This window comes from Symphalangus syndactylus, chromosome 8, assembly GCF_028878055.3.
Source record: "Symphalangus syndactylus isolate Jambi chromosome 8, NHGRI_mSymSyn1-v2.1_pri, whole genome shotgun sequence".
NCBI lineage: Eukaryota > Metazoa > Chordata > Mammalia > Primates > Hylobatidae > Symphalangus > Symphalangus syndactylus.
Window position 1 is genome coordinate 150755534 of NC_072430.2, and position 22922 is coordinate 150778455.

Genomic DNA, 22922 nt, shown 5'->3' on the forward strand with positions numbered 1-22922 from the left:
CTGATCTGTGCATTCAGCTAACAGTGTTAAACCATACTTTGATTGAGCAGATCTGAACACTCTTTCTGTAGAAAATGCAACTGGACATTTGGAGCGCTAAGAGCGTAGTAGTGGAAAAAGGAATATATTCAAATATAAACTACACAGAAGCATTCTGTGAAACTTCTTTCTGATCTGAGCATTCAGCTAACAGAGTTAAACCATACTTTTGATTGAGCAGTTTTGAAACACTCTGTCTGTAGAAAATGCAACTGGACATTCGTAGCGCTAAGTGGGTAATAGTGGAAAAAAGAATATGTTCAAATATAAACTACACAGAAGCATTGTATGAAACTTCTTTCTGTTCTGTGCATTCAACTAACAGAGTTGAACCTTACTTTCGATTGAGCCTTTCTGAAACGCTCTTTCTGTAGAAACTGCAATTGGACATTCTGAGCGCTAAGAGGCCTATATTGGGAAAAATAATATCTTCAAATAAAAACTACACAGAAGCATTGTGTGAAACTTATTTCTGATATGTTCATTAAGCTAACAGAGTTAAACCATACTTTTGATTGCGCAGTTCTGAACACTCTTTCTGTAGAAAATGCAAGTGGACATTCGGAGCGCTAAGAGGGTAATAGTGGAAAAAGGAATATATTCAAATATAAACTACACAGTAGCATTCTGTGAAAATACTTTCTGTTCTGTGCATTCAACTAACAGAGTTGAACCTTACTTTTGATTGAGCCGTTCTGAAACACTCTTTCTGTAGAAACTGCAATTGGACATTCTGAGCGCTAAGAGGCCTATATTGGGAAAAAGAATGTCTACAAATAAAAACTACACAGAAGAATTGTGTGAAACTTCTTTCTGTTCTGTTTGTTCAACTAAAAGAGTTGAACCTTAGTTTTGATTGAGCCGTTCTGAAACACTCTTTCTGTAGAAAATGCAATGGAGATTCGGAGCGCTAAGAGGGTAATAGTGGAAAAAGGAATATATTCAAATATAAACTACACAGTAGCATTCTGTGAAAATTCTTTCTGTTCTGTGCATTCAACTAACAGAGTTGAACCTTACTTTTGATTGAGCCGTTCTGAAACACTCTTTCTGTAGAAACTACAATTGGACATGCTAAGCGCTAAGAGGCCTACATTGGGAAAAAGAATATCTTCAAATACAAACTACACAGATGCATTCTGTGAAACTTATTTCTGATCTGTAAATTCAGTTAACAGAGATAAAACATATTTTTGATTGAGCAGTTATGAAACACTCTTTTGTAGAAAATGCAAGTGGAGATTCGGAGCGCTAAGAGGTTAATAGTGGAAAAAGGAATGTCTTCAAATATAAACTACACAGAATCATTCGGTGAAACTTCTTTCTGATCTGTGCATTCAGCTAACAGAGTTAAACCATACTTTTGATTGAGCAGATCTGAACACTCTTTCTGTAGAAAATGCAACTGGACATTTGGAGCGCTAAGAGCGTAGTAGTGGAAAATGAATATATTCAAATATAAACTACACAGAAGCATTCTGTGAAACTTCTTTCTGATCTGAGCATTCAGCTAACAGAGTTAAACCATACTTTTGATTGAGCAGTTTTGAAACACTCTGTCTGTAGAAAATGCAACTGGACATTCGTAGCGCTAAGTGGGTAATAGTGGAAAAAAGAATATGTTCAAATATAAAGTACACAGAAGCATTGTATGAAACTTCTTTCTGTTCTGTGCATTCAACTAACAGAGTTGAACCTTACTTTTGATTGAGCCTTTCTGAAACACTCTTTCTGTAGAAACTGCAATTGGACATTCTGAGCGCTAAGAGGCCTCTATTGGGAAAAATAATATCTTCAAATAAAAACTACACAGAAGCATTGTGTGAAACTTATTTCTGATATGTTCATTAAGCTAACAGAGTTAAACCATACTTTTGATTGCGCAGTTCTGAACACTCTTTCTGTAGAAAATGCAAGTGGACATTCGGAGCGCTAAGAGGGAATAGTGGAAAAAGGAATATATTCAAATATAAACTACACAGTAGCATTCTGTGAAAATTCTTTCTGTTCTGTGCATTCAACTAACAGAGTTGAACCTTACTTTTGATTGAGCCGTTCTGAAACACTCTTTCTGTAGAAACTGCAATTGGACATGCTAAGCGCTAAGAGCCCTACATTGGGAAAAAGAATATCTTCAAATAAAAACTACACAGATGCATTCTGTGAAACTTATTTCTGATCTGTAAATTCAGTTAACAGAGATAAAACATATTTTTGATTGAGCAGTTATGAAACACTCTTTTTGTAGAAAATGCAAGTGGAGATTCGGAGCGCTAAGAGGGTAATAGTGGAAAAAGGAATGTCTTCAAATATAAACTACACAGAATCATTCGGTGAAACTTCTTTCTGATCTGTGCATTCAGCTAACAGAGTTAAACCATACTTTTGATTGAGCAGATCTGAACACTCTTTCTGTAGAAAATGCAACTGGACATTTGGAGCGCTAAGAGCGTAGTAGTGGAAAAAGGAATATATTCAAATATAAACTACACAGAAGCATTCTGTGAAACTTTTTTCTGATCTGAGCATTCAGCTAACAGAGTTAAACCATACTTTTGATTCAGCAGTTTTGAAACACTCTGTCTGTAGAAAATGCAACTGGACATTCGTAGCGCTAAGTGGGTAATAGTGGAAAAAAGAATATGTTCAAATATAAACTACACAGAAGCATTGTATGAAACTTCTTTCTGTTCTGTGCATTCAACTAACAGAGTCGAACCTTACTTTTGATTGAGCCGTTCTGAAACACTCTTTCTGTAGAAACTGCAATGGGACATTCTGAGCGCTAAGAAGCCTATATTGGGAAAAAGAATGTCTACAAATAAAAACTACACAGAAGAATTGTGTGAAACTTCTTTCTGTTCTGCTTGTTCAACTAAAAGAGTTGAACCTTAGTTTTGATTGAGCCGTTCTGAAACACTCTTTCTGTAGAAAATGCAAGTGGAGATTCGGAGCGCTAAGAGGGTAATAGTGGAAAAAGGAATGTCTCCAAATATAAACTACACAGAATCATTCTGTGAAACTTCTTTCTGATCTGTGCATTCAGCTAACAGAGTTAAACCATACTTTTGATTGAGCAGATCTGAACACTCTTTCTGTAGAAAATGCAACTGGACATTTGGAGCGCTAAGAGAGTAGTAGTGGAAAAAGGAATATATTCAAATATAAACTACACAGAAGGATTCTGTGAAACTACTTTCTGATCTGAGCATTCAGCTAACAGAGTTAAACCATACTTTTGATTGAGCAGTTTTGAAACACTCTGTCTGTAGAAAATGCAACTGGACATTCGTAGCGCTAAGTGGGTAATTGTGGAAAAAAGAATATGTTCAAATATAAACTACACAGAAGCAGTGTATAAAACTACTTTCTGTTCTGTGCATTCAACTAACAGAGTTGAACCTTACTTTTGATTGAGCCTTTCTGAAACACTCTTTCTGTAGAAACTGCAATTGGACATTCTGAGCGCTAAGAGGCCTATATTGGGAAAAATAATATCTTCAAATAAAAACTACACAGAACCATTGTGTGAAACTTATTTCTGATATGTTCATTAAGCTAACAGAGTTAAACCATACTTTTGATTGCGCAGTTCTGAACACTCTTTCTGTAGAAAATGCAAGTGGACATTCGGAGCGCTAAGAGGGTAATAGTGGAAAAAGGAATATATTCAAATATAAACTACACAGTAGCATTCTGTGAAAATACTTTCTGTTCTGTGCATTCAACTAACAGAGTTGAACCTTACTTTTGATTGAGCCGTTCTGAAACACTCTTTCTGTAGAAACTGCAATTGGACATGCTAAGCGCTAAGAGGCCTACAATGGGAAAAAGAATATCTTCAAATAAAAACTACACAGATGCATTCTGTGAAACTTATTTCTGATCTGTAAATTCAGTTAACAGAGATAAAACATATTTTTGATTGAGCAGTTATGAAACACTCTTTTTGTAGAAAATGCAAGTGGAGATTCGGAGCGCTAAGAGGCTAATAGTGGAAAAAGGAATGTCTTCAAATATAAACTACACAGAATCATTCGGTGAAACTTCTTTCTGATCTGTGCATTCAGCTAACAGAGTTAAACCATACTTTTGATTGAGCAGATATGAACACTCTTTCTGTAGAAAATGCAACTGGACATTTGGAGCGCTAAGAGCGTAGTAGTGGAAAAAGGAATATATTGAAATATAAACTACACAGAAGCATTCTGTGAAACTTCTTTCTGATCTGAGCATTCAGCTAACAGAGTTAAACCATACTTTTGATTGAGCAGTTTTGAAACACTCTGTCTGTAGAAAATGCAACTGGACATTCGTAGCGCTAAGTGAGTAATAGTGGAAAAAAGAATATGTTCAAATATAAACTACACAGAAGCATTGTATGAAACTTCTTTCTGTTCTGTGCATTCAACTAACAGAGTTGAACCTTACTTTTGATTGAGCCGTTCTGAAACACTCTTTCTGTAGAAACTGCAATTGGACATTCTGAGCGCTAAGAGGCCTATATTGGGAAAAAGAATGTCTACAAATAAAAACTACACAGAAGAATTGTGTGAAACTTCTTTCTGTTCTGTTTGTTCAACTAAAAGAGTTGAACCTTAGTTTTGATTGAGCCGTTCTGAAACACTCTTTCTGTAGAAAATGCAATGGAGATTCGGAGCGCTAAGAGGGTAATAGTGGAAAAAGGAATATATTCAAATATAAACTACACAGTAGCATTCTGTGAAAATTCTTTCTGTTCTGTGCATTCAACTAAAAGAGTTGAACCTTACTTTTGATTGAGCCGTTCTGAAACACTCTTTCTGTAGAAACTGCAATTGGACATGCTAAGCGCTAAGAGGCCTACATTGGGAAAAAGAATATCTTCAAATATAAACTACACAGATGCATTCTGTGAAACTTATTTCTGATCTGTAAATTCAGTTAACAGAGATAAAACATATTTTTGATTGAGCAGTTATGAAACACTCTTTTTTAGAAAATGCAAGTGGAGATTCGGAGCGCTAAGAGGGTAATAGTGGAAAAAGGAATGTCTTCAAATATAAACTACACAGAATCATTCGGTGAAACTTCTTTCTGATCTGTGCATTCAGCTAACAGAGTTAAACCATACTTTTGATTGAGCAGATCTGAACACTCTTTCTGTAGAAAATGCAACTGGACATTTGGAGCGCTAAGAGCGTAGTAGTGGAAAAAGGAATATATTCAAATATAAACTACACAGAAGCATTCTGTGAAACTTCTTTCTGATCTGAGCATTCAGCTAACAGAGTTAAACCATACTTTTGATTGAGCAGTTTTGAAACACTCTGTCTGTAGAAAATGCAACTGGACATTCGTAGCGCTAAGTGGGTAATAGTGGAAAAAAGAATATGTTCAAATATAAACTACACAGAAGCATTGTATGAAACTTCTTTCTCTTCTGTGCATTCAACTAACAGAGTTGAACCTTACTTTTGATTGAGCCTTTCTGAAACACTCTTTCTGTAGAAACTGCAATTGGACATTCTGAGCGCTAAGAGGCCTCTATTGGGAAAAATAATATCTTCAAATAAAAACTACACAGAAGCATTGTGTGAAACTTATTTCTGATATGTTCATTAAGCTAACAGAGTTAAACCATACTTTTGATTGCGCAGTTCTGAACACTCTTTCTGTAGAAAATGCAAGCGGACATTCGGAGCGCTAAGAGGGAATAGTGGAAAAAGGAATATATTCAAATATAAACTACACAGTAGCATTCTGTGAAAATTCTTTCTGTTCTGTGCATTCAACTAACAGAGTTGAACCTTACTTTTGATTGAGCCGTTCTGAAACACTCTTTCTGTAGAAACTGCAATTGGACATGCTAAGCGCTAAGAGCCCTACATTGGGAAAAAGAATATCTTCAAATAAAAACTACACAGATGCATTCTGTGAAACTTATTTCTGATCTGTAAATTCAGTTAACAGAGATAAAACATATTTTTGATTGAGCAGTTATGAAACACTCTTTTTGTAGAAAATGCAAGTGGAGATTCGGAGCGCTAAGAGGGTAATAGTGGAAAAAGGAATGTCTTCAAATATAAACTACACAGAATCATATGGTGAAACTTCTTTCTGATCTGTGCATTCAGCTAACAGAGTTAAACCATACTTTTGATTGAGCAGATCTGAACACTCTTTCTGTAGAAAATGCAACTGGACATTTGGAGCGCTAAGAGCATAGTAGTGGAAAAAGGAATATATTCAAATATAAACTACACAGAAGCATTCTGTGAAACTTTTTTCTGATCTGAGCATTCAACTAACAGAGTTAAACCATACTTTTGATTCAGCAGTTTTGAAACACTCTGTCTGTAGAAAATGCAACTGGACATTCGTAGCGCTAAGTGGGTAATAGTGGAAAAAAGAATATGTTCAAATATAAACTACACAGAAGCATTGTATGAAACTTCTTTCTGTTCTGTGCATTCAACTAACAGAGTTGAACCTTACTTTTGATTGAGCCGTTCTGAAACACTCTTTCTGTAGAAACTGCAATTGGACATTCTGAGCGCTAAGAGGCCTATATTGGGAAAAAGAATGTCTACAAATAAAAACTACACAGAAGAATTGTGTGAAACTTCTTTCTGTTCTGTTTGTTCAACTAAAAGAGTTGAACCTTAGTTTGATTGAGCCGTTCTGAAACACACTTTCTGTAGAAAATGCAAGTGGAGATTCGGAGCGCTAAGAGGGTAATAGTGGAAAAAGGAATGTCTCCAAATATAAACTACACAGAATCATTCGGTGAAACTTCTTTCTGATCTGTGCATTCAGCTAACAGAGTTAAACCATACTTTTGATTGAGCAGATCTGAACTCTCTTTCTGTAGAAAATGCAACTGGACATTTGGAGCGCTAAGAGAGTAGTAGTGGAAAAAGGAATATATTCAAATATAAACTACACAGAAGCATTCTGTGAAACTTCTTTCTGATCTGAGCATTCAGCTAACAGAGTTAAACCATACTTTTGATTGAGCAGTTTTGAAACCCTCTGTCTGTAGAAAATGCAACTGGACATTCGTAGCGCTAAGTGGGTAATAGTGGAAAAAAGAATATGTTCAAATATAAACTACACAGAAGCATTGTATGAAACTTCTTTCGGTTCTGTGCATTCAACTAACAGAGTTGAACGTTACTTTTGATTGAGCCTTTCTGAAACACTCTTTCTGTAGAAACTGCAATTGGACATTCTGAGCGCTAAGTGGCCTATATTGGGAAAAATAATATCTTCAAATAAAAACTACACAGAAGCATTATGTGAAACTTATTTCTGATATGTTCATTAAGCTAACAGAGTTAAACCATACTTTTGATTGCGCAGTTCTGAACACTCTTTCTGTAGAAAATGCAAGTGGACATTCGGAGCGCTAAGAGGGTAATAGTGGAAAAAGGAATATATTCAAATATAAACTACACAGTAGCATTCTGTGAAAATCCTTTCTGTTCTGTGCATTCAACTAACAGAGTTGAACCTTACTTTTGATTGAGCCGTTCTGAAACACTCTTTCTGTAGAAACTGCAATTGGACATGCTAAGCGCTAAGAGGCCTACATTGGGAAAAAGAATATCTTCAAATAAAAACTACACAGATGCATTCTGTGAAACTTATTTCTGATCTGTAAATTCAGTTAACAGAGATAAAACATATTTTTGATTGAGCATTTATGAAACACTCCTTTGTAGAAAATGCAAGTGGAGATTCGGAGCGCTAAGGGGGTAATAGTGGAAAAAGGAATGTCTTCAAATATAAACTACACAGAATCATTCGGTGAAACTTATTTCTGATCTGTGCATTCAGCTAACAGAGTTAAACCATACTTTTGATTGAGCAGATCTGAACACTATTTCTGTAGAAAATGCAACTGGACATTTGGAGCGCTAAGAGCGTAGTAGTGGAAAAAGGAATATATTCAAATATAAACTACACAGAAGCATTCTGTGAAACTTCTTTCTGATCTGAGCATTCAGCTAACAGAGTTAAACCATACTTTTGATTGAGCAGTTTTGAAACACTCTGTCTGTAGAAAATGCAACTGGACATTCGTAGCGCTAAGTGGGTAATAGTGGAAAAAAGAATATGTTCAAATATAAACTACACAGAAGCATTGTATGAAACTTCTTTCTGTTCTGTGCATTCAACTAACAGAGTTGAACCTTACTTTTGATTGAGCCGTTCTGAAACACTCTTTCTGTAGAAACTGCAATTGGACATTCTGAGCGCTAAGAGGCCTATATTGGGAAAAAGAATGTCTACAAATAAAAACTACACAGAAGAATTGTGTGAAACATCTTTCTGTTCTGTTTGTTCACTAAAAGTGTTCAACCTTAGTTTTGATTGAGCCGTTCTGAAACACTCTTTCTGTAGAAAATGCAAGTGGAGATTCGGAGCGCTAAGAGGGTAATAGTGGAAAAAGGAATGTCTCCAAATATAAACTACACAGATTCATTCGGTGAAACTTCTTTCTGATCTGTGCATTCAGCTAACAGAGTTAAACCATACTTTTGATTGAGCAGATCTGAACTCTCTTTCTGTAGAAAATGCAACTGGACATTTGGAGCGCTAAGAGAGTAGTAGTGGAAAAAGGAATATATTCAAATATAAACTACACAGAAGCATTCTGTGAAACTTCTTTCTGATCTGAGCATTCAGCTAACAGAGTTAAACCATACTTTTGATTGAGCAGTTTTGTAACACTCTGTCTGTAGAAAATGCAACTGGACATTCGTAGCGCTAAGTGGGTAATAGTGGAAAAAAGAATATGTTCAAATATAAACTACACAGAAGCATTGTATGAAACTTCTTTCTGTTCTGTGCATTCAACTATAAGAGTTGAACCTTACTTTTGATTGAGCCTTTCTGAAACACTCTTTCTGTAGAAACTGCAATTGGACATTCTGAGCGCTAAGAGGCCTCTATTGGGAAAAATAATATCTTCAAATAAAAACTACACAGAAGCATTGTGTGAAACTTATTTCTGATATGTTCATTAAGCTAACAGAGTTAAACGATACTTTTGATTGCGCAGTTCTGAACACTCTTTCTGTAGAAAATGCAAGTGGACATTCGGAGCGCTAAGAGGGTAATAGTGGAAAAAGGAATATATTCAAATATAAACTACACAGTAGCATTCTGTGAAAATTCTTTCTGTTCTGTGCATTCAACTAACAGAGTTGAACCTTACTTTTGATTGAGCCGTTCTGAAACACTCTTTCTGTAGAAACTGCAATTGGACATGCTAAGCGCTAAGAGGCCTACATTTTGAAAAAGAATATCTTCAAATAAAAACTACACAGATGCATTCTGTGAAACTTATTTCTGATCTGTAAATTCAGTTAACAGAGATAAAACATATTTTTGATTGAGCAGTTATGAAACACTCTTTTGTAGAAAATGCAAGTGGAGATTCGGAGCGCTAAGAGGGTAATAGTGGATAAAGGAATGTCTTCAAATATAAACCACAGAATCATTCGGTGAAACTTCTTTCTGATCTGTGCATTCAGCTAACAGAGTTAAACCATAATTTTGATTGAGCAGATCTGAACACTCTTTCTGTAGAAAATGCAACTGGACATTTGGAGCGCTAAGAGCGTAGTAGTGGAAAAAGGAATATATTCAAATATAAACTACACAGAAGCATTCTGTGAAACTTCTTTCTGATCTGAGCATTCAGCTAACAGAGTTAAACCATACTTTTGATTGAGCAGTTTTGAAACACTCTGTCTGTAGAAAATGCAACTGGACATTCGTAGCGCTAAGTGGGTAATAGTGGAAAAAAGAATATGTTCAAATATAAACTACACAGAAGCATTGTATGAAACTTCTTTCTGTTCTGTGCATTCAACTAACAGAGTTGAACCTTACTTTTGATTGAGCCGTTCTGAAACACTCTTTCTGTAGAAACTGCAATTGGACATTCTGAGCGCTAAGAGGCCTATATTGGGAAAAAGAATGTCTACAAATAAAAACTACACAGAAGAATTGTGTGAAACTTCTTTCTGTTCTGTTTGTTCAACTAAAAGAGTTGAACCTTAGTTTTGATTGAGCCGTTCTGAAACACTCTTTCTGTAGAAAATGCAAGTGGAGATTCGGAGCGCTAAGAGGGTAATAGTGGAAAAAGGAATGTCTCCAAATATAAACTTCACCGAATCATTCGGTGAAACTTCTTTCTGATCTGTGCATTCAGCTAACAGAGTTAAACCATACTTTTGATTGAGCAGATCTGAACTCTCTTTCTGTAGAAAATGCAACTGGACATTTGGAGCGCTAAGAGAGTAGTAGTGGAAAAAGGAATATATTCAAATATAAACTACACAGAAGCATTCTGTGAAACTTCTTTCTGATCTGAGCATTCAGCTAACAGAGTTAAACCATACTTTTGATTGAGCAGTTTTGAAACACTCTGTCTGTAGAAAATGCAACTGGACATTCGTAGCGCTAAGTGGGTAATAGTGGAAAAAAGAATATGTTCAAATATAAAGTACACAGAAGCATTGTATGAAACTTCTTTCTGTTCTGTGCATTCAACTAACAGAGTTGAACCTTACTTTTGATTGAGCCTTTCTGAAACACTCTTTCTGTAGAAACTGCAATTGGACATTCTGAGCGCTAAGAGGCCTATATTGGGAAAAATAATATCTTCAAATAAAAACTACACAGAAGCATTGTGTGAAACTTATTTCTGATATGTTCATTAAGCTAACAGAGTTAAACCATACTTTTGATTGCGCAGTTCTGAACACTCTTTCTGTAGAAAATTCAAGTGGACATTCGGAGCGCTAAGAGGGTAATAGTGGAAAAAGGAATATATTCAAATATAAACTACACAGTAGCATTCTGTGAAAATTCTTTCTGTTCTGTGCATTCAACTAACAGAGTTGAACCTTACTTTTGATTGAGCCGTTCTGAAACACTCTTTCTGTAGAAACTGCAATTGGACATGCTAAGCGCTAAGAGGCCTACATTGGGAAAAAGAATATCTTCAAATAAAAACTACACAGATGCATTCTGTGAAACTTATTTCTGATCTGTAAATTCAGTTAACAGAGATAAAACATATTTTTGATTGAGCAGTTATGTAACACTCTTTTTGTAGAAAATGCAAGTGGAGATTCGGAGCGCTAAGAGGGTAATAGTGGAAAAAGGAATGTCTTCAAATATAAACTACACAGAATCATTCGGTGAAACTTCTTTCTGATCTGTGCATTCAGCTAACAGAGTTAAACCATACTTTTGATTGAGCAGATCTGAACACTCTTTCTGTAGAAAATGCAACTGGACATTTGGAGCGCTAAGAGCGTAGTAGTGGAAAAAGGAATATATTCAAATATAAACTACACAGAAGCATTCTGTGAAACTTCTTTCTGATCTGAGCATTCAGCTAACAGAGTTAAACCATACTTTTGATTGAGCAGTTTTGAAACACTCTGTCTGTAGAAAATGCAACTGGACATTCGTAGCGCTAAGTGGGTAATAGTGGAAAAAAGAATATGTTCAAATATAAACTACACAGAAGCATTGTATGAAACTTCTTTCTGTTCTGTGCATTCAACTAACAGAGTTGAACCTTACTTTTGATTGAGCCTTTCTGAAACACTCTTTCTGTAGAAACTGCAATTGGACATTCTGAGCGCTAAGAGGCCTCTATTGGGAAAAATAATATCTTCAAATAAAAACTACACAGAAGCATTTTGTGAAACTTATTTCTGATATGTTCATTCAGCTAACAGAGTTAAACCATACTTTTGATTGAGCAGTTTTGAAACACTCTGTCTGTAGAAAATGCAACTGGACATTCGTAGCGCTAAGTGGGTAATAGTGGAAAAAAGAATATGTTCAAATATAAACTACACAGAAGCATTGTATGAAACTTCTTTCTGTTCTGTGCATTCAACTAACAGAGTTGAACCTTACTTTTGATTGAGCCGTTCTGAAACACTCTCTGTAGAAACTGCAATTGGACATTCTGAGCGCTAAGAGGCCTATATTGGGAAAAAGAATGTCTACAAATAAAAACTACACAGAAGAATTGTGTGAAACTTCTTTCTGTTCTGTTTGTTCAACTAAAAGAGTTGAACCTTAGTTTTCATTGAGCCGTTCTGAAACACTCTTTCTGTAGAAAATGCAAGTGGAGATTCGGAGCGCTAAGAGGGTAATAGTGGAAAAAGGAATGTCTCCAAATATAAACTACACAGAATCATTCGGTGAAACTTCTTTCTTATCTGTGCATTCAGCTAACAGAGTTAAACCATACTTTTGATTGAGCAGATCTGAACTCTCTTTCTGTAGAAAATGCAACTGGACATTTGGAGCGCTAAGAGAGTAGTAGTGGAAAAAGGAATATATTCAAATATAAACTACACAGAAGCATTCTGTGAAACTTCTTTCTGATCTGAGCATTCAGCTAACAGAGTTAAACCATACTTTTGATTGAGCAGTTTTGAAACACTCTGTCTGTAGAAAATGCAACTGGACATTCGTAGCGCTAAGTGGGTAATAGTGGAAAAAAGAATATGTTCAAATATAAACTACACAGAAGCATTGTATGAAACTTCTTTCTGTTCTGTGCATTCAACTAACAGAGTTGAACCTTACTTTTGATTGAGCCTTTCTGAAACACTCTTTCTGTAGAAACTGCAATTGGACATTCTGAGCGCTAAGAGGCCTCTATTGGGAAAAATAATATCTTCAAATAAAAACTACACAGAAGCATTGTGTGAAACTTATTTCTGATATGTTCATTAAGCTAACAGAGTTAAACCATACTTTTGATTGCGCAGTTCTGAACACTCTTTCTGTAGAAAATGCAAGTGGACATTCGGAGCGCTAAGAGGGTAATAGTGGAAAAAGGAATATATTCAAATATAAACTACACAGTAGCATTCTGTGAAAATCCTTTCTGTTCTGTGCATTCAACTAACAGAGTTGAACCTTACTTTTGATTGAGCCGTTCTGAAACACTCTTTCTGTAGAAACTGCAATTGGACATGCTAAGCGCTAAGAGGCCTACATTGGGAAAAAGAATATCTTCAAATAAAAACTACACAGATGCATTCTGTGAAACTTATTTCTGATCTGTAAATTCAGTTAACAGAGATAAAACATATTTTTGATTGAGCAGTTATGAAACACTCCTTTGTAGAAAATGCAAGTGGAGATTCGGAGCGCTAAGGGGGTAATAGTGGAAAAAGGAATGTCTTCAAATATAAACTACACGGAATCATTCGGTGAAACTTATTTCTGATCTGTGCATTCAGCTAACAGAGTTAAACCATACTTTTGATTGAGCAGATCTGAACACTATTTCTGTAGAAAATGCAACTGGACATTTGGAGCGCTAAGAGCATAGTAGTGGAAAAAGGAATATATTCAAATATAAACTACACAGAAGCATTCTGTGAAACTTCTTTCTGATCTGAGCATTCAGCTAACAGAGTTAAACCATACTTTTGATTGAGCAGTTTTGAAACACTCTGTCTGTAGAAAATGCAACTGGACATTCGCAGCGCTAAGTGGGTAATAGTGGAAAAAAGAATATGTTCAAATATAAACTACACAGAAGCATTGTATGAAACTTCTTTCTGTTCTGTGCATTCAACTAACAGAGTTGAACCTTACTTTTGATTGAGCCGTTCTGAAACACTCTTTCTGTAGAAACTGCAATTGGACATTCTGAGCGCTAAGAGGCCTATATTGGGAAAATGAATGTCTACAAATAAAAACTACACAGAAGAATTGTGTGAAATTTCTTTCTGTTCTGTTTGTTCACTAAAAGAGTTCAACCTTAGTTTTGATTGAGCCGTTCTGAAACACTCTTTCTGTAGAAAATGCAAGTGGAGATTCGGAGCGCTAAGAGGGTAATAGTGGAAAAAGGAATGTCTCCAAATATAAACTACACAGATTCATTCGGTGAAACTTCTTTCTGATCTGTGCATTCAGCTAACAGAGTTAAACCATACTTTTGATTGAGCAGATCTGAACTCTCTTTCTGTAGAAAATGCAACTGGACATTTGGAGCGCTAAGAGAGTAGTAGTGGAAAAAGGAATATATTCAAATATAAACTACACAAAAGCATTCTGTGAAACTTCTTTCTGATCTGAGCATTCAGCTAACAGAGTTAAACCATACTTTTGATTGAGCAGTTTTGAAACACTCTGTCTGTAGAAAATGCAACTGGACATTCGTAGCGCTAAGTGGGTAATAGTGGAAAAAAGAATATGTTCAAATATAAACTACACAGAAGCATTGTATGAAACTTCTTTCTGTTCTGTGCATTCAACTATCAGAGTTGCACCTTACTTTTGATTGAGCCTTTCTGAAACACTCTTTCTGTAGAAACTGCAATTGGACATTCTGAGCGCTAAGAGGCCTCTATTGGGAAAAATAATATCTTCAAATAAAAACTACACAGAAGCATTGTGTGAAACTTATTTCTGATATGTTCATTAAGCTAACAGAGTTAAACGATACTTTTGATTGCGCAGTTCTGAACACTCTTTCTGTAGAAAATGCAAGTGGACATTCGGAGCGCTAAGAGGGTAATAGTGGAAAAAGGAATATATTCAAATATAAACTACACAGTAGCATTCTGTGAAAATTCTTTCTGTTCTGTGCATTCAACTAACAGAGTTGAACCTTACTTTTGATTGAGCCGTTCTGAAACACTCTTTCTGTAGAAACTGCAATTGGACATGCTAAGCGCTAAGAGGCCTACATTTTGAAAAAGAATATCTTCAAATAAAAACTACACAGATGCATTCTGTGAAACTTATTTCTGATCTGTAAATTCAGTTAACAGAGATAAAACATATTTTTGATTGAGCAGTTATGAAACACTCTTTTGTAGAAAATGCAAGTGGAGATTCGGAGCGCTAAGAGGGTAATAGTGGAAAAAGGAATGTCTTCAAATATAAACTACACAGAATCATTCGGTGAAACTTCTTTCTGATCTGTGCATTCAGCTAACAGAGTTAAACCATACTTTTGATTGAGCAGATCTGAACACTCTTTCTGTAGAAAATGCAACTGGACATTTGGAGCGCTAAGAGCGTAGTAGTGGAAAAAGGAATATATTCAAATATAAACTACACAGAAGCATTCTGTGAAACTTCTTTCTGATCTGAGCATTCAGCTAACAGAGTTAAACCATACTTTTGATTGAGCAGTTTTGAAACACTCTGTCTGTAGAAAATGCAACTGGACATTCGTAGCGCTAAGTGGGTAATAGTGGAAAAAAGAATATGTTCAAATATAAACTACACAGAAGCATTGTATGAAACTTCTTTCTGTTCTGTGCATTCAACTAACAGAGTTGAACCTTACTTTTGATTGAGCCGTTCTGAAACACTCTTTCTGTAGAAACTGCAATTGGACATTCTGAGCGCTAAGAGGCCTATATTGGGAAAAAGAATGTCTACAAATAAAAACTACACAGAAGAATTGTGTGAAACTTCTTTCTGTTCTGTTTGTTCAACTAAAAGAGTTGAACCTTAGTTTTGATTGAGCCGTTCTGAAACACTCTTTCTGTAGAAAATGCAAGTGGAGATTCGGAGCGCTAAGAGGGTAATAGTGGAAAAAGGAATGTCTCCAAATATAAACTTCACCGAATCATTCGGTGAAACTTCTTTCTGATCTGTGCATTCAGCTAACAGAGTTAAACCATACTTTTGATTGAGCAGATCTGAACTCTCTTTCTGTAGAAAATGCAACTGGACATTTGGAGCGCTAAGAGAGTAGTAGTGGAAAAAGGAATATATTCAAATATAAACTACACAGAAGCATTCTGTGAAACTTCTTTCTGATCTGAGCATTCAGCTAACAGAGTTAAACCATACTTTTGATTGAGCAGTTTTGAAACACTCTGTCTGTAGAAAATGCAACTGGACATTCGTAGCGCTAAGTTGGTAATAGTGGAAAAAAGAATATGTTCAAATATAAACTACACAGAAGCATTGTATGAAACTTCTTTCTGTTCTGTGCATTCAACTAACAGAGTTGAACCTTACTTTTGATTGAGCCTTTCTGAAACACTCTTTCTGTAGAAACTGCAATTGGACATTCTGAGCGCTAAGAGGCCTATATTGGGAAAAATAATATCTTCAAATAAAAACTACACAGAAGCATTGTGTGAAACTTATTTCTGATATGTTCATTAAGCTAACAGAGTTAAACCATACTTTTGATTGCGCAGTTCTGAACACTCTTTCTGTAGAAAATGCAAGTGGACATTCGGAGCGCTAAGAGGGTAATAGTGGAAAAAGGAATATATTCAAATATAAACTACACAGTAGCATTCTGTGAAAATTCTTTCTGTTCTGTGCATTCAACTAACAGAGTTGAACCTTACTTTTGATTGAGCCGTTCTGAAACACTCTTTCTGTAGAAACTGCAATTGGACATGCTAAGCGCTAAGAGGCCTACATTGGGAAAAAGAATATCTTCAAATAAAAACTACACAGATGCATTCTGTGAAACTTATTTCTGATCTGTAAATTCAGTTAACAGAGATAAAACATATTTTTGATTGAGCAGTTATGAAACACTCTTTTTGTAGAAAATGCAAGTGGAGATTCGGAGCGCTAAGAGGGTAATAGTGGAAAAAGGAATGTCTTCAAATATAAACTACACAGAATCATTCGGTGAAACTTCTTTCTGATCTGTGCATTCAGCTAACAGAGTTAAACCATACTTTTGATTGAGCAGATCTGAACACTCTTTCTGTAGAAAATGCAACTGGACATTTGGAGCGCTAAGAGCGTAGTAGTGGAAAAAGGAATATATTCAAATATAAACTACACAGAAGCATTCTGTGAAACTTCTTTCTGATCTGAGCATTCAGCTAACAGAGTTAAACCATACTTTTGATTGAGCAGTTTTGAAACACTCTGTCTGTAGAAAATGCAACTGGACATTCGTAGCGCTAAGTGGGTAATAGTGGAAAAAAGAATATGTTCAAATATAAAGTACACAGAAGCATTGTATGAAACTTCTTTCTGTTCTGTGCATTCAACTAACAGAGTTGAACCTTACTTTTGATTGAGCCTTTCTGAAACACTCTTTCTGTAGAAACTGCAATTGGACATTCTGAGCGCTAAGAGGCCTCTATTGGGAAAAATAATATCTTCAAATAAAAACTACACAGAAGCATTGTGTGAAACTTATTTCTGATATGTTCATTAAGCTAACAGAGTTAAACCATACTTTTGAATGCGCAGTTCTGAACACTCTTTCTGTAGAAAATGCAAGTGGACATTCGGAGCGCTAAGAGGGTAATAGTGGAAAAAGGAATATATTCAAATATAAACTACACAGTAGCATTCTGTGAAAATTCTTTCTGTTCTGTGCATTCAACTAACAGAGTTGAACCTTACTTTTGATTGATCCGTTCTGAAACACTCTTTCTGTAGAAACTGCAATTGGACATGCTAAGCGCTAAGAGGCCTACATTTTGAAAAAGAATATCTTCAAATAAAAACTACACAGATGCATTCTGTGAAACTTATTTCTGATCTGTAAATTCAGTTAACAGAGATAAAACATATTTTTGATTGAGCAGTTATGAAACACTCCTTTGTAGAAAATGCAAGTGGAGATTCGGAGCGCTAAGAGCGTAGTAGTGGAAAAAGGAATATTTTCAAATATAAACTACACAGAAGCATTCTGTGAAACTTCTTTCTGATCTGAGCATTCAGCTAACAGAGTTAAACCATACTTTTGATTGAGCAGTTTTGAAACACTCTGTCTGTAGAAAATGCAACTGGACATTCGTAGCGCTAAGTGGGTAATAGTGGAAAAAAGAATATGTTCAAATATAAACTACACAGAAGCATTGTATGAAACTCCTTTCTGTTCTGTGCATTCAACTAACAGAGTTGAACCTTACTTTTGATTGAGCCGTTCTGAAACACTCTTTCTGTAGAAACTGCAATTGGACATTCTGAGCGCTAAGAGGTCTATATTGGGAAAAAGAATGTCTACAAATAAAAACTACACAGAAGAATTGTGTGAAACTTCTTTCTGTTATGTTTGTTCAACTAAAAGAGTTGAACCTTAGTTTTGATTGAGCCGTTCTGAAACACTCTTTCTGTAGAAAATGCAAGTGGAGATTCGGAGCGCTAAGAGGGTAATAGTGGAAAAAGGAATGTCTCCAAATATAAACTTCACAGAATCATTCGGTGAAACTTCTTTCTGATCTGTGCATTCAGCTAACAGAGTTAAACCATACTTTTGATTGAGCAGATCTGAACTCTCTTTCTGTAGAAAATGCAACTGGACATTTGGAGCGCTAAGAGAGTAGTAGTGGAAAAAGGAATATATTCAAATATAAACCACACAGAAGCATTCTGTGAAACTTCTTTCTGATCTGAGCATTCAGCTAACAGAGTTAAACCATACTTTTGATTGAGCAGTTTTGAAACACTCTGTCTGTAGAAAATGCAACTGGACATTCGTAGCGCTAAGTGGGTAATAGTGGAAAAAAGAATATGTTCAAATATAAACTACACAGAAGCATTGTATGAAACTTCTTTCTGTTCTGTGCATTCAACTAACAGAGTTGAACCTTACTTTTGATTGAGCCTTTCTGAAACACTCTTTCTGTAGAAATTGCAATTGGACATTCTGAGCGCTAAGAGGCCTCTATTGGGAAAAATAATATCTTCAAATAAAAACTACACAGAAGGATTGTGTGAAACTTATTTCTGATATGTTCATTAAGCTAACAGAGTTAAACCATACTTTTGATTGCGCAGTTCTGAACACTCTTTCTGTAGAAAATGCAAGTGGACATTCGGAGCGCTAAGAGGGTAATAGTGGAAAAAGGAATATATTCAAATATAAACTACACAGTAGCATTCTGTGAAAATTCTTTCTGTTCTGTGCATTCAACTAACAGAGTTGAACCTTACTTTTGATTGAGCCGTTCTGAAACACTCTTTCTGTAGAAACTGCAATTGGACATGCTAAGCGCTAAGAGGCCTACATTTTGAAAAAGAATATCTTCAAATAAAAACTACACAGATGCATTCTGTGAAACTTATTTCTGATCTGTAAATTCAGTTAACAGAGATAAAACATATTTTTGATTGAGCAGTTATGAAACACTCTTTTGTAGAAAATGCAAGTGGAGATTCGGAGCGCTAAGAGGGTAATAGTGGAAAAAGGAATGTCTTCACATATAAACTACACAGAATCATTCGGTGAAACTTCTTTCTGATCTGTGCATTCAGCTAACAGAGTTAAACCATACTTTTGATTGAGCAGATCTGAACACTCTTTCTGTAGAAAATGCAACTGGACATTTGGAGCGCTAAGAGCGTAGTAGTGGAAAAAGGAATATATTCAAATATAAACTACACAGAAGCATTCTGTGAAACTTTTTTCTGATCTGAGCATTCAGCTAACAGAGTTAAACCATACTTTTGATTGAGCAGTTTTGAAACACTCTGTCTGTAGAAAACGCAACTGGACATTCGTAGCGCTAAGTGGGTAATAGTGGAAAAAAGAATATGTTCAAATATAAACTACACAGAAGCATTGTATGAAACTTCTTTCTGTTCTGTGCATTCAACTAACAGAGTTGAACCTTACTTTTGATTGAGCCGTTCTGAAACACTCTTTCTGTAGAAAATGCAATTGGACATGCTAAGCGCTAAGAGGCCTACATTTTGAAAAAGAATATCTTCAAATAAAAACTACACAGATGCATTCTGTGAAACTTATTTCTGATCTGTAAATTCAGTTAACAGAGATAAAACATATTTTTGATTGAGCAGTTATGAAACACTCTTTTGTAGAAAATGCAAGTGGAGATTCGGAGCGCTAAGAGGGTAATAGTGGAAAAAGGAATGTCTTCAAATATAAACTACACAGAATCATTCGCTGAAACTTCTTTCTGATCTGTGCATTCAGCTAACAGAGTTAAACCATACTTTTGATTGAGCAGATCAGAACACTCTTTCTGAAGAAAATGCAACTGGACATTTGGAGCGCTAAGAGCGTAGTAGTGGAAAAAGGAATATATTCAAATATAAACTACACAGAAGCATTCTGTGAAACTTCTTTCTGATCTGAGCATTCAGCTAACAGAGTTAAACCATACTTTTGATTGAGCGGTTTTGAAACACTCTGTCTGTAGGAAATGCAATTGGACATTCGTAGCGCTAAGTGGGTAATAGTGGAAAAAAGAATATGTTCAAATATAAACTACACAGAAGCATTGTATGAAACTTCTTTCTGTTCTGTGCATTCAACTAACAGAGTTGAACCTTACTTTTGATTGAGCCGTTCTGAAACACTCTTTCTGTAGAAACTGCAATTGGACATTCTGAGCGCTAAGAGGCCTATATTGGGAAAAAGAATGTCTACAAATAAAAACTACACAGAAGAATTGTGTGAAACTTCTTTCTGTTCTGTTTGTTCAACTAAAAGAGTTGAACCTTAGTTTTGATTGAGCCGTTCTGAAACACTCTTTCTGTAGAAAATGCAAGTGGAGATTCGGAGCGCTAAGAGGGTAATAGTGGAAAAAGGAATGTCTCCAAATATAAACTTCACAGAATCATTCGGTGAAACTTCTTCTGATCTGTGCATTCAGCTAACAGAGTTAAACCATACTTTTGATTGAGCAGATCTGAACTCTCTTTCTGTAGAAAATGCAACTGGACATTTGGAGCGCTAAGAGAGTAGTAGTGGAAAAAGAATATATTCAAATATAAACTACACAGAAGCATTCTGTGAAACTTCTTTCTGATCTGAGCATTCACCTAACAGAGTTAAACCATACTTTTGATTGAGCAGTTTTGAAACACTCTGTCTGTAGAAAATGCAACTGGACATTCGTAGCGCTAAGTGGGTAATAGTGGAAAAAAGAATATGTTCAAATATAAACTACACAGAAGCATTGTATGAAACTTCTTTCTGTTCTGTGCATTCAACTAACAGATTTGAACCTTACTTTTGATTGAGCCTTTCTGAAACACTCTTTCTGTAGAAACTGCAATTGGACATTCTGAGCGCTAAGAGGCCTCTATTGGGAAAAATAATATCTTCAAATAAAAACTACACAGAAGCATTGTGTGAAACTTATTTCTGATATGTTCATTAAGCTAACAGAGTTAAACCATACTTTTGATTGGGCAGTTCTGAACACCCTTTCTGTAGAAAATGCAAGTGCACATTCGGAGCGCTAAGAGGGTAATAGTGGAAAAAGGAATATATTCAAATATAAACTACACAGTAGCATTCTGTGAAAATTCTTTCTGTTCTGTGCATTCAACTAACAGAGTTGAACCTTACTTTTGATTGAGCCGTTCTGAAGCACTCTTTCTGTAGAAACTGCAATTGGACATGCTAAGCGCTAAGAGGCCTACATTGGGAAAAATAATATCTTCAAATAAAAACTACACAGATGCATTCTGTGAACCTTATTTCTGATCTGTAAATTCAGTTAACAGAGATAAAACATATTTTTGATTGAGCAGTTATGAAACACTCTTTTTGTAGAAAATGCAAGTGGAGATTCGGAGCGCTAAGAGGGTAATAGGGGAAGAAGGAATGTCTTCAAATATAAACTACACAGAATCATTCGGTGAAACTTCTTTCTGATCTGTGCATTCAGCTAACAGAGTTAAACCATACTTTTGATTGAGCAGATCTGAACACTCTTTCTGTAGAAAATGCAACTGGACATTTGGAGCACTAAGAGCGTAGTAGTGGAAAAAGGAATATATTCAAATATAAACTACACAGAAGCATTCTGTGAAACTTCTTTCTGATCTGAGCATTCAGCTAACAGAGTTAAACCATACTTTTGATTGAGCAGTTTTGAAACACTCTGTCTGTAGAAAATGCAACTGGACATTCGTAGCGCTAAGTGGGTAATAGTGGAAAAAAGAATATGTTCAAATATAAACTACACAGAAGCATTGTATGAAACTTCTTTCTTTTCTGTGCATTCAACTAACAGAGTTGAACCTTACTTTTGATTGAGCCGTTCTGAAACACTCTTTCTGTAGAAACTGCAATTGGACATTCTGAGCACTAAGAGGCCTATATTGGGAAAAAGAATGTCTACAAATAAAAACTACACAGAAGAATTGTGTGAAACTTCTTTCTGTTCTGTTTGTTCAACTAAAAGAGTTGAACCTTAGTTTTGATTGAGCCGTTCTGAAACACTCTTTCTGTAGAAAATGCAAGTTGAGATTCGGAGCGCTAAGAGGGTAATAGTGGAAAAATAAATGTCTCCAAATATAAACTACACAGAATCATTCTGTGAAACTTCTTTCTGATCTGTGCATTCAGCTAACAGAGTTAAACCATACTTTTGATTGAGCAGATCTGAACTCTCTTTCTGTAGAAAATGCAACTGGACATTTGGAGCGCTAAGAGAGTAGTAGTGGAAAATGGAATATATTCAAATATAAACTACACAGAAGGATTCTGTGAAACTTCTTTCTGATCTGAGCATTCAGCTAACAGAGTTAAACCATACTTTTGATTGAGCAGTTTTGAAACACTCTGTCTGTAGAAAATGCAACTGGACATTCGTAGCGCTAAGTGGGTAATTGTGGAAAAAAGAATATGTTCAAATATAAACTACACAGAAGCAGTGTATAAAACTTCTTTCTGTTCTGTGCATTCAACTAACAGAGTTGAACCTTACATTTGATTGAGCCTTTCTGAAACCCTCTTTCTGTAGAAACTTCAATTGGACATTCTGAGCGCTAAGAGGCCTATATTGGGAAAAATAATATCTTCAAATAAAAACTACACAGAAGCATTGTGTGAAACTTATTTCTGATATGTTCATTAAGCTAACAGAGTTAAACCATACTTTTGATTGCGCAGTTCTGAACACTCTTTCTGT